At 38.7% G+C, this 13,084-nt stretch overlaps 1 protein-coding gene across 1 annotated transcript in view; it reads left to right on the top strand.

The window, feature by feature from the left end:
• The first annotated feature begins 1,424 nt into the window (after positions 1-1,424).
• The window catches only part of SLC44A5 (solute carrier family 44 member 5), a 433,562-nt gene continuing 421,902 nt past the window's right edge, over positions 1,425-13,084 (top strand). The window contains exons 1-2 of the mRNA XM_017888981.1: positions 1,425-1,467; positions 2,349-2,438. The gene's annotated coding sequence lies outside the window, so the exon portion shown is untranslated. The remainder of the gene's footprint in view (positions 1,468-2,348; positions 2,439-13,084) is intronic.

Genomic DNA, 13,084 nt, shown 5'->3' with positions numbered 1-13,084 from the left:
TGTTTCATCTAAAGCTACCTTTCCCATGTTATAGTGTAGGAGTAGTTGGTTATACTTTTCAGAATTTTGTTTGCTCACCTTCCCTACAAAATACTTGTTTGGAGGATGACATTAAGAGGTTTGCCATAGCTTTGTTCTGTAAATTCTTGAAAACTTCTTCATATCTGTCTTTGATGGCTACAATTTTTTGAATGTTATGACATGACCCTTTTGCTTGTTTGAATGCTATTGACTTTTTTTTTTGCTGCTTTTTCCCATTTGCTATTCATATAATTAAGTTATGTAGGAAGGATATTTTTAAATATTTGGCTGAAATCCAATATAGAAACCTTAAACTCTTTTATTCCCATTTGTCAGTTGTAGAAATTAAAGGTCATAATGTTTAAGTGATTTGCCTGAAACATAGCTTATGGAAGAAATAGGCAAGGTAGAGGCATGATTTGAATCTAGACCTGTCTTTTATCCTGTAATCAATATTCTATTCTGTAATCAATGGAGAGCAGACAAGATTTTTAAATAGGTGACTGATGAAATGAAACATTCATTTTAGGTTTGGGAACTAGCATGTGGTCTGATACAGATATGTGAAATGAATTTGTAGAGAGGGAACTATGAAAGCAGTGAAACAAATTTGGAAGGTTTTATAAAATCAGATATAAAGTAATGAGAGCCTGAGGTAGAGGGAAACTTCTTTCATATTCTAAAGTTTTGACTTTGGTAATTAGAATCTTTTTCTGCATAGGTTTCTAGGGTGCCATCAATCTGCCTATCACCTACTCAAATTTGTAAGAATTTTGTAAAATTAGGAAGCTATGGGTTAGAAAGCAAGGCACAGACTAGCTTCTAGTCATTTTTTTTTTTTTACCACGTACTAGCTGTAAGACCTATGTTAAATCATTTCAACTTGCTGGGCCTCAATTTCCTCATGTTTAAAGTGAGAAAACTGAATTAGATGGACTGTAAATTCTCTTTCAACTCATAGTAGATGCTCAAGAAAAGTTGAATGAATCAATCAATGAATAACATTCCAAAGAATAAAGGAAGAGTTTCCTTTCCTGTGCAAATGGGAAAACTTAGAATCTGTCAAATGAAGAAAAAAAGAGATTTTGGTTATTAACAGCTCTTCAATTAAAAAGTATTTATTAAATGTCTATTATATATGAATTTCCTTTCTTCTTTAATTTTTTAATAGAGATGTGGTCTTGCTCTGTTGGCCAGGCTGAAGTGGGTGACGTGATCATAACTCACTATAGCCTCATACTCCTGGTTTCAAGCAAATCTCCTGCCTCGCCTTCTAAGTAGCTGGGACTACAGGTGTGTGCCACCGTGCATGGATATTTAATTTTTTTTTTTTTTTTTTTTTTTTTTTGTACAGACGAGGTCTCACTATGTTGCCTAGACTGGGTCTTGAACTCCTGCCCTCAAGTGATCCTCCCACGTTGGACTCCTAAAGTTCTGGAATTACAGGTGTGAGCCACCACTCCTAGTCCCTTTCTTCATTATAACTTGACATTCACGGGCTTCCTAATCTGATCCCAAAATACTATTGCAACCCTATCCCCTGCTGCTCTTGTCAAGGATTACTTACCATTGAACTAGGAACTAAGTTCCTATTATAATGACTAAGACAAAATCTCAACCCAAATGGACCTTCCAGTTTGATACAGGGACAGACATCCACACAGATAATCAAGATATAATGTAAATGAAATAAATCTTAATGATAAAGATACAACCAACATGTTATGGTAATACACAAAAGGAGCCATTGCTTCTCAGCAGAAAATGAGTACCATTTATGACTCAAGGGATGACTAGGACTTTAAAAGATGGAGATGGGAAGTGAAAAAACAATGTGAATGAAAGCAAGCCCATATGAACATATGTGGCATATTTAAGGAATTATAAAGAATCCAGTGTGCCTAGAACATAGAATGTTGAGGGCAGAGAGTAGAAGAGAGGAGACTGGGAAGGTGAACTGGTGCTAGGTAGTAGAGAACTTTACATGACATAGGAAGCTCATGATGTACTGTAAAAGCTTTGAGAACAGAAGCATAATATGCTTTGCTCAGAGTAACATGAAGATAACCAAGGCATCAATGTGAAGATGGATTACAGAAGTGAAAGAATGGAGTCAGGGAGATCAATTAAATTTCAAGGAGAAGAAATTAAAAGAATTAAAATTAAAAGTGGTGTTGCTAGTTAGAGAGAAGGGACCAGGCTAATGGAAAATAAGCCCAGGGAAGTAAAAAAGATTTGGCTAGAAAAGGCAGGCTGAGGGGATGTACATGGAAAATAAAGCAAATAGAATTCGTAAAAAACTATATATTTGGCTTACTTTCTTGCAGCCCCCTGTGTGCACGGCTTGAGTATGGAGAACAATGGGAAGAACAACATAAGAGGAGGCTAGAAAGAGTCATGGGTCAGATCATTCCTGTGTAAGCATCTTAATTATTTGAACTGTTTTTCTATGAGCAATGGAACCCCATTTCAGGTACATTAGCAGGAGAGAGAGATGGTCAGCCTCCTCCCTTCCTCACATCCTTGCTAATTCTGACTGGATTTCATAACACACTATTTCTTGTTTCTTGTCAATCTCTTAAACTCTGTGCCTCATTCTCCTCTCAAATCCTTGTTACAAAACACACATCTAGATGAATCTGATCAGTGACCTTCTTTTGTTCTTTACATTGATGGATCAAAATAAGATGATTTCAGGTTTGATTCTACTCTAAATAAATCCATTGCCTTTAACAGCATCTTGACCCTAACAATGACTAGGATCCTTTCAATGTTTTCTTAGTTTTTCCTTTCCCCTGTTCTCCACAGTAGGCAACTACAATCATTTCTAGTTTTCTTAGATGTTCTTCCCCACAACTTACTTCCTCAAACTCAGCAGATAACTATATGCCCTACTTCAAAGAGAAACTGGAAGCCCACAGAAACTTTCTTAACTTCTTGCCACTATATCTACAAACTGGACCCAGAACTACCTGGTGCACCAGTTAGGAAAGTGACTACAAATATCAGTAAACACAAGAGCAATTTAAACTACAGAAGCTTATGTTTTCTCACGTCGGAAGGTTAGAGTCAGAAACTAGAGGGGAATGGTGAAGGTTTAGGATAGTAACTGGGGGACTAGAGTACCAGAAACAAATAGACAGGAGTACCAGAAAATAAATAAGTAAGATACCCAGCATCACTGATAGTCCAGCTTCACTGGCCCAAATAGGGGCTCAAAAATTGCTGATGCTATTATTTTTTATTATGCAAGTTGTCAAAAGTCACAAAGTGTATCATTTGACAAGTTGCAACCAGAATTCAGATTTTCTGATTCAATATGCTTTGGTAACCCTAATTAAGTTAGTATTTCTGGACTGTGAAACCAATGAATATTTAATTCCTAATAAACCCTTTGCCCTGTGGCTAATTACTCCTTGAATTAGTGGCATTTGTTACTTCTGGAAAGGCATTCATTACTTCTGGAAAGGCATAATCCACCTAGAGAAAAGGGATCTTTCTCTAGTTTGAATCTCACGGCCAATTTTCTTGAGCCTTTTGTGAGACAATTTTCATGAAATCCAGGATTTTTGAAAGGGGGAAAAGTTTCTGGTTTCTAACTTCCAAAAGTAGCCCTTTATAAACCAAAAGGAAAATTTAGCTCTTTGGAAATAGAATATTACAACAAGCTATAATGTAGAAGGCATGGAGGAGATGATACAAGGGAAGTCCCACCATATGAAAAGTAGAAAGTGCTAGGGGAGGAGTTAAGGGGTGTGTGTGGGAGACAAGTAAGCAAGAGATGATGCAGTGCCCTTTACTCACAGTGCAACTCAGTGGGTTCATAGTTTTTTGGGGAACTTTGGAACAACAGTAGCTGAGAGGTTAGAAGTCTCTAAGAGAAGCCCTGTGTCAATGTGAGGTGACTACAGTAGAATAAAAATGGTGGCCAAACAGTGACTGGTGCATGTTATGGAAGAGATCTAGGGTTCCTTAGTGACACTGAGGAAATATAAAGGGTAATTTAGAAATAAGCATTCATATACTTGCCGTAAGTCACAGCAGAGCTGGTTTCAGTAGAGGTCTTGTTCAAAGGAACATCATAGCGATGGCTGTGAATGGGCAAATCAAAATTGAAGTTCAGAGAGAAGATATTGCTAAGTCTCAGAGGATCCACAGCATCAGTGATCATCCTCTTCTAGTGGAAGAGGTTTAGCTCTCATTTTCAAGGTCCAGATTCTCAACTGGATCCAGAAGGACTCAGTGGTGGTTTCAGAGGACTTTGGCAAAATCAGTGCTCCTTTTTGTTCTCTAGATTTCCTCTTCTCTAATGACCTAATGACCTCCCTTAGAGAGATACCTTTGGGAGAGAATAGGGTACAGAAGAAAGATTGGAGAAGGGCCCCTCTAGCATAAGCTCCATTTGAAATAAAGCCTTAGCACTCTGAAAAAAAATTAATGACTAACATATGAGGTAATATTTTGAGACCATATGCATATCATGTTCCCAACAACCTCTTATCCAATGATTTTGGCATCCACTGATTTCATAGTTATTACATTGGGCATTGCAAAATGATGACTTTGTAATTCTGTCATTTCTTGTACATTTATTAGCTCATATTCTTCTAAAAATAGTTAATATTTAGTTAATATTTTCTCTTTTGATTATCACCATGGGCTCATACATTTTATTTTATTCAATGTATTATAATACATTATCATAGTTAATCTTTTTGGGGCTCAGCTCTTCATATGTTTGATCAGTGGACAACCACTTCAAGCTGGCTCCTTTGTCCTTTTAACATGATCTAATTAGTCTGAGCTCTTTTGTGTTTTCTGACACATCAATATGTTCCAGGTTTACCTGGTACTTTCCCTGCTGCAGACTTGGAGTCATTTTTCTAAGGATCCCTCTTTCTTTTAGTGAATGATGGTATTTAGAAAGCAAGATGTGGGTATCATCTGTGTTCATGGCTGTGGAATACATTGCTTGTAGGTTCTTGAATTACTTTTAAATGGATAGTTTCAGTATCAATCCCCAACTCAATGAGGGGCTCCAGAACACAACTGAGGTGTGGTGTACAAATTTAACTCTCAACCAATTCTATAACTATATCATTAGTTTATAAGGCTTATTCCAATTACCTATACAAGAACTAGGCTGGTACTTTTAAATGTAAATTATATCATATCATTTCTCTGCTCAACATTATTATGTCCTAAGCTTCAGCCACATTGGTCCTTCAGTTCCTCTCATTCGGGAGGTTCTGAAGTTGGAAGTGTCCAAGATGGTCCATTTTAAAAAAAAGTATCCTTTGAGACTTTCAAATTTTTGTGTATGTTTTATAATACATATATTAGTACAATAGTATACACAATATAAAAGTAACCAAATAAATGTAGTTGAAGAAGTGTGGTACATTTTTAAAAAAATTGGTGGGATGCTTGGGCAGTTTGGAATTTAGAAACTACTGCTCTGATCTTGAATTTCCTACCTAGGCCTTTCAGCATGCTGTTTTCCCTCCCTGGAGCAGTCTTTTCCCTGCTTTTTGCCTTGCTCATTTCTGTCATTCATTTCTCTTTTTAAACATCACATTCTTAGAGGAATCTTCCTTGACATTCTCAATCTAAATTATGCTATATATGTTGCCCCCTCCTATAGCACTATGTTTTTTGTTTTTCTTCTCATAGAACTTGTAACAATTTATAATTATTTGTTTGGTTATTTCTATCTCCATTGTAAAACTGTAAATACTATGAATGTATGAACTATGCTGTTTTATTTCTCCATTATATAACCAATCACTTAGAAGAACGACTGGCATATAGTTCTACTCAATGTGTATTTGTTGAATAAATGTAGGATAGTTAGTGAATAAAGAGAAATAGAAAAGAGAAGACAAGGAAAATACAGTTTGGTTCGTTGTCAAAATGTCTCAGAAGCATTTAGTTAATTGGTATGCCATTCATTTTTCATGCAAATGGTTCACTTATATATGAGGGAGTGAGTTGGTAAACTGAGCCAAGGACCAATGTTACAAACAAATTATAATGTGACAACTTGAGAACACTTTGGAGGTAAATTGATTAATTGGAAGCTGGCAGGAGTAAGACAGAAAATTCTGTCCTTGAGCAGGCCAACTGGAGTATTAAAAAAACCAATTCTCATTGTTTATGTACTTTTCAGAAAAACTTGAGAGTTTAACGGTGGAGTATACAACTATCTCTGTGTAATGTCTGACAGTGTCCTTCCATTCATACTCTGCCTCACTCAAGTCAGGTCTGTGCCATTTCTCTCAGTGAAATTTCTGGGTTATATGATTAGAAAACTAGCTTTAAGATTTCTTGCCCATCCTAAAGGCTTTCTTTTTTTTTTTTTTGGTAGGGGGGAGGTTTCTGTGGAGTTGAATTGCAATAAGCAGACACTTCATTGTGAGTACAAAAAAGTGCCCTATTAATTAACTCCCTCTAGAGGGATGCAATTCTAGAGGTTGGATGACAGTTGGTAAATTGAACTTGGCAAAATTAAATAAAATTTTCCTCTGCACAGATTCAGCACAGTATTTTCAATTTCCAGTAGTAATAGTAGTGTTGTGGGTACTTTGAAAGCAGCAAAGTGTTGGGGTGGAGTGAGGAGGACTCTCTTTGTGAAGGTTTTATCTAAGAAACCCAGAATTTGCATTTAAGCCCTTCAATGATGTTTCTGAATTTCATGTCTTTCTGCCCAGTTCAAACATACATAAATGAAATTGCATGTTTCCTGAGTTAAGGATCATCAGTGTGATAATCAGAATGCAGTAAAGAGGTTAAAAATTCTACAGGGGCTCACCCTAAGACCTTCTGTTTAATTCAAGTGAAATTTTATTATAGTGAGTATCTGTGTCAGTCACAAGAGAGGGAAGAAGTGTTATTTAAGTCTCATGTGTATATAGTGGTGTGTGGAATGGGGTAGGAAGCCAGCCTCAGTTTCTCCACCTCTTCACATGTTGATTGAGTCTGTAAGTGCCACAAATTTTTTTTTAAAAAAATGGACTAGCTGGCTGATCTCATTCTCTTTCAACTGTTACTTCTATTTTAACCTTTGTAGTCACAGAATTGTAGAGTCCCTAAAAACCTCAGCTGAGGTGAATATTATGATTTTTTTGTGTGTAAAAATTTAAAATACAACGTGGTTTTTCAACAGTGGAGCAAGTTTGGGTCATTTGACATCCTTTGATGTTATAACATTATTAAAATCAGTGGGACATTTGTTGTTTCTTTTTATTTTTCTCTAAACTACAGTTGTTAATTTATGCACAGGTTTTCGATGTAAAATATTTCAGCCAAAAATACTCTTCTGTGGGTCATATTTTTCAACCTTTTCACTGCAGTTGCACTAACATACTTTCATGGCATTCATGCTTTATGTACTATGAATTATACTTTCATTTTAGTCTTTAGTAAAATTTGTATAAGTTCATTTTTCCTGTTGAGCTTACTTAATACTTCCACGTAGGAACATGTATTCCTTTCCCCATTCTATTTCTTACTTTATGTGTAGTCTTGACACGGCTAGAAAAATCTAAGAATAATGATTATACCACATGTAACTAATGTTACCATTTCAGTTCTGTGTCTATTTTTCAATAGGGTTCATTCAGAACTATCCTTTAAGGGACATAGAGGTGAGGCCAGTTTTGTCCTTGTCATCATCTTCATTATCACAATCTTGTCATCACTATCAGGAAAAATGTGTCTCTGTGCCCAGAAGAAACACATGTGACTTAGAAATTATTTCATTTACTGCGATCACTCTCATTGATGGCTTCAAGAATAGCCAGAAATTCTAGCCATATACAGAAAACTGAAACTGGACCCCTTCCTTACACCTTATACAAAAATTAACTCAAGATGAAGAAAACCATAAAACCCTAAAAACCCTAGAAGAAAACCTAGGCAATACCATTCAGGACATTGGCATGGGCAAAGACTTCATAACTGAAACACCGAAAGCAATGGCAACAAAAGCCAAAATTGACAAATGGGATCTAATTAAACTAAAGAGCTTCTGCACGGCAAAAGAAACTATCATCAGAGTGAAAAGGCAACCAACAGAATGGGAGAAAATTTTTGCAATTTGCATGTCTGACAAAGGGGTAATATCCAGAATCTACAAAGAATTTAAACAAATTTACAAGAATAAAACAAACAACCCCATCAAAAAGTGGACAAAGGATGCAAACAGACACCTCTCAAAAGAAGACATTTGTGTGGCCAACAAACATATGAAAAATGCTCATCATCACTGGTCATTAGAGAAATGCAAATCAAAGCCACAACTAGATACCATGTCACACCAGTTAGAACGGCGATCATTAAAAAGGAAACAACAGATGCTGGAGAGGATGTGGAGAAAGAGGAATGCTTTTATACTGTTGGTGGGAGTGTAAATTAGTTCAACCATTGTGGAAGACAGTGTGACAATTCCTCAGGATCTAGAATCAGAAATACCAATTTGACCCAACAATCCCATTACTGGGTATATACCCAAAGGATTATAAATCATTCTACTGTAAAGACACATGCACATGTATGTTTATTGCAGCACTGTTCACTAGAGCAAAGACTTGGAACCAACCCAAAGGCCCAACAGTGATAGATTGGATAAAGAAAATGCGGCACATATACACCATGGAATACTGTGCAGCCATAAAAAAGGGTGAGTTCATGTCCTTTGGAGGGACATGGATGAAGCTGGAAACCATCAAACTAACACAGGAACAGAAAACCAAACACCGCATATTCTCAGTCATAAGTGGGAGTTGAACAATAGGAACACATGGACACGGGGAGGGGAACATCACACACTGTGGCCTGTCTGTGGGTGGGGAGGTAGGGGAAGGATAGGATTATGATAAATACCTAATGTAGATGATGGGTTGATGGGTACAGTAAACCACCATGGCACGTGTGTACCTATGTAACAAACCTACACATTCTGCACATGTACCCCAGAACTTAAAGTATAATAATAACAATAAAGAATAGCCAGAAATTTAGAAACACCTATCCCACAAATCATTTTTATAAATCATAATTAATTGCACCCAAGGCCTTGGTAATCTCTAATTCTGGGGACATCAGATGCCATCAGAATTAGAACCATACTCAAGGATTTGGTTCAGCCCTTGCTGTCTGGGGGTAAAAAGCAATTGATGAAATTTAAAACCAGACACACGGACACATAGCTCATAGTCTACATGTTATTAGCAGATGTGTTCTGTTAGGCCTACCCTTTTCTGTGTTTTTGTTTTTGTTTTTTAATGTATTCACCAACATCACAAAGAATATTTTACAAGAAAATTTGGATTTCTGACTCCTGAAAAATCAGAATTCTTACAGCCCCAAGGTTTTCATTCCCACAAGGCATCCTGCAGCTGACTAGTGAGTGGTACTTGCTCCTGCAGTTCTCTACAGTCCCCTTCCCTTGCTCAAGTACAACTATACAGCAACACACTGCATAATAATATTTCAGTCAATAATGGACTGAATATATGACAGTGGTCCCATAAATTCGTAATACTGCATTTACAGCACCCTCTCTTTTCTTTTCTTTTCCCTTCCTTCCTTCCTTCCTCTTTCTTTGTTTCTTTCTCTCTCTCTCCTTTTCTTTTCTCTCCCTTCCTTCCTTCCTTTCCTTCCTCCCTCCCTCCCTCCCTCCCTCCCTCTCTCTCTCTCTTTCTTTCTTTCTTTCCCTTCATTCCTTCCTTCTTTCTTTCTTTTCTTTCTTTCCTTCTTTCTTTCCCTCCCTCTTTCCCTTTCTCCCTTCCTCCCTCCCTCCNGAATGTTGAAGGCTAGGATTTTCTACTCTGCAATCTTACTGATGTCCTCTAAAGATTTGTTATTTTAAGCTGTTAAATTTTGAGGTAATTTGATGCATAGTAATTGATAATGCTATTGTCATACAGTCTGCTAATAAGGACACTTTTCTTTCCCTCCCTTCCTTCCTTTCTTTCCTTTCCTTCATTTCCTTCCTTCCTTTCCCTCCTTTCCTTCCTTCCTTTCCCTTTCTTTCTCTCTCTCTTTCTTTCTTTCTTTCTTTCTTTCTTTCTTTCTTTCTTTCTTTCTTTCTTTCTTTCTTTATCTTTCTTATCTTTCTTTCTTTCTTTCCCTCCCTCCCTCCCTTTCTCTTTTCCTCCCTCCCCCTTTCCTTCCTTCTTTCCTTCCTTTCTTACTTTCTTTTTTTTTTTGAGACAGAGTTTCACTCTTGTTGCCCAGACTGGAGTGCAATGGTGCAGTCTCTACCCACTGCAACCTCCACATCCCGGGTTCAAGCAATTCTCCTGTCTCAGCCTCCCAAGTAACTGGGATTACAGGTACCTGCCACCACACCCAGTTAATTTTTGTATTTTTCATAGAGACAGGGTTTCACTGTGTTGGCCAAGCTGGTCGTGAACTCCTGACTACAGGTGATCCACCCATCTTAGCCTCCCAAAATGCTGGGATTACAGGCTGAGCCACTGTGCCTGGCCTTTTATGGCACCTTTTCTATGTTTGGATATGTTTGGATACACAAATACTTAGCATTGTTTTACAGTTGCCTATAATGTTCAGCATAGTAGCATGTTGTACAGGTTTGTAGCCGAGGAGCAATGGGTTATAACATATAGCCTAAGTGTGTAGTAGGCTATACCATGTATGTTTGTTTAAGTATACTTTATGGTGTTTGCACAAGGATGAAATCACCTAAAGACACATTTTTCAGAATGTATTTCTGTTGTTAAGCAATGCATGACTATATATTTATACTAATGGTATCATGTATTCTGTCTTGCTGTTCCCTGCAGTCATTCTAATTGCAACCCTTGAACAAAAACACACAGTGTGGGCTACAGGGGAAACACTTGTCCTGGAAATCCAGGGCCTGGTTAGTTGTGGCCTTAATGTCTTTTGGTCTCAGTTTCCTCATCTGTTCAACAGGGCTAAATAAACCTCTTTTGATGATCTTATGTGATTGTCATGACCTTAATTGAGATAATGCATGTAAGGACACTTTGAAGTGCTACCAGTGTAAAAACATATTAATCATATCCGTGTACCAAAAATAGTCCTAAGTAGTCAACTAAATTTGAGTCTCCTCTGTTGAGAATAGTACTGACACTGTGGAAGGAATGAATTAGAAAAAGGAAACCATTCCTGGTCTGAAGCAGAAATATTCTATTTCACATAGGCAGCTAGTGTCTTGGAGACAGCTGGGTACTGAGTTAAAAGAGTTACACCGAATCTATGGGCAAGTTATCATACCTCCACGAATCCCATTTCACCTTCCATAAAACCTAGAAGACTAGACCTGCTTTTCAACTCATGGGTGATGCAGTCATGATTAAATGAAATAAAGTATGTGAAAGTAATGAATACACAGAAAAACATTATTCTAATATAGGCAATAATTAGTAGTTGGTGATAAAATATGAGCACATAAAATGGACTAAAATATTTACAAACTCTAATATTTGTACACAGTAAACATTTGAAGACCTGGAAGAGTAGTTTTTAATTAAGTAAGAGGCAGTTGTTTGGAAGATAAAAACTTTAAGTCAGTCTTATTTCTGATCATAAGTCTGAGAATGGGCCTGTTTTGCTTATTAAAATAAACATGTTATTTGTTTTTTATTTTTGATGCACATCTTCATTGCGAGAGGAATTGGTCATTTCACATGTTTCCAGATTATTTACTTCAATATATTACATTATATGAAGCTATATTTAGAAAGGCTGAAAAAAATAACTTGTGATGATTTTGTGACTAATATCTCAGGAGCTGGAAGAAATTTTCGAGATGATGCTGTATATATCAGAACACAGGAGAGCAGAGAGACTGAGTGAGTTGTTCAAATTCGCAGAGCTACAAAGTTACAGGGCCAGAATTCACAATTGGGGTTTTTGACTTCACCGTTCTTTCTGCTGCACCACATTAGTACTGGGGCAACTTCTGGATGGATATATTGAATTAACTCACTGAATGTTTAGACAATCAGACTGGGTTGGGAACTGTACTAACCTAGGAGGAGGAAAGGAGAAATGTTAAGAAGGTCACTGCGAATTAGGAAGTGCGTTTCGGTGGTAATCTCATCTGCAGCATACAAAAAAAAATCGATATTGTATCCTCTCCCTACAGTGGTACACCCTGGTAACCCCTCCCTACCCTACTCTTTAAGCCATTCTTTTTAAGGTCCGCTACTCCTTTACATTCTTAAACTTTCGCCTGCCCTTGCAGTCCTGGGACGCCGGCAGGACTTCCTTTCATCCTTTATCAGCACGCGAGGGGAGGACAGCTCCTCCAGGAAAATGAGAACTTTCCAAAGCAAACCACCAGTCAGAGGGAGAAAGAACCTGGCCACTGGAACAAAGTTTCTGCTGGAGGCCAAGAAATCACACCTCCAGCTCCCAATTCCTCCAACACCTGAGAGCGTGAACTTTCTTTCCTCTTTTTCCCGCAGCCCCAAGGGAATTATCCTGGGCCCTCACTATTAAGAGCTTCAGGGCCACAACAAAGCCATCTTGCAGGTGTCTGGCAGTGGGCTACCTCTGGAATTCCATTTCTCTCCCCTCCATCAGCCTCCTGTTTCCCTCTCCCCTCTTTCCTACTCGGTTCGGGAGGAGCAGAGGCAACCGCGCGCTTCGGGGCTCATCACCCGCGTGGAATTCGGGCTCACTATCCTCGAGGAGGCTGTGGAGGAGGTCGGCTCCGCGGCCAGGTCGCAAGGGACAGTGCCGTCCTCCCGCAGGTGGCCGGAGTTCTGGTTGGCCTGTGAAGACGGGTGTCTTTCGCGGGCCCAGCGCGTCCTGGCCTTTTGAGAGGGGGCTTGGAAGGCCCAGAGGAAGGCAGGCGGGACGCAGACTCCATCAGACTCTGCCTGGCTTTCTCCTCCCCAGCCCCAGATGGCCGCGGTCTCTCCGCGCCCCCCAGCAGCTCCCCGCCGCCGCCACCGTCGTCTTTCCCAGTAGCGGCTGCTGGATGACGGCGCGGTCTCGGGTTGGATGGGGGCTGGCGGCTCAGACGGGACCCCGTGGGCGGGGGCGTGGGGGAGGGAGGGTGTGG

The sequence above is a fragment of the Rhinopithecus bieti genome, unplaced genomic scaffold, assembly GCF_001698545.2.
Source record: "Rhinopithecus bieti isolate Rb0 unplaced genomic scaffold, ASM169854v2 scaffold_18142, whole genome shotgun sequence".
In the NCBI taxonomy this organism is placed as follows: domain Eukaryota; kingdom Metazoa; phylum Chordata; class Mammalia; order Primates; family Cercopithecidae; genus Rhinopithecus; species Rhinopithecus bieti.
Note: the sequence above shows the minus strand (reverse complement) of the source record. Positions and strands in the feature narration are given on the sequence as shown.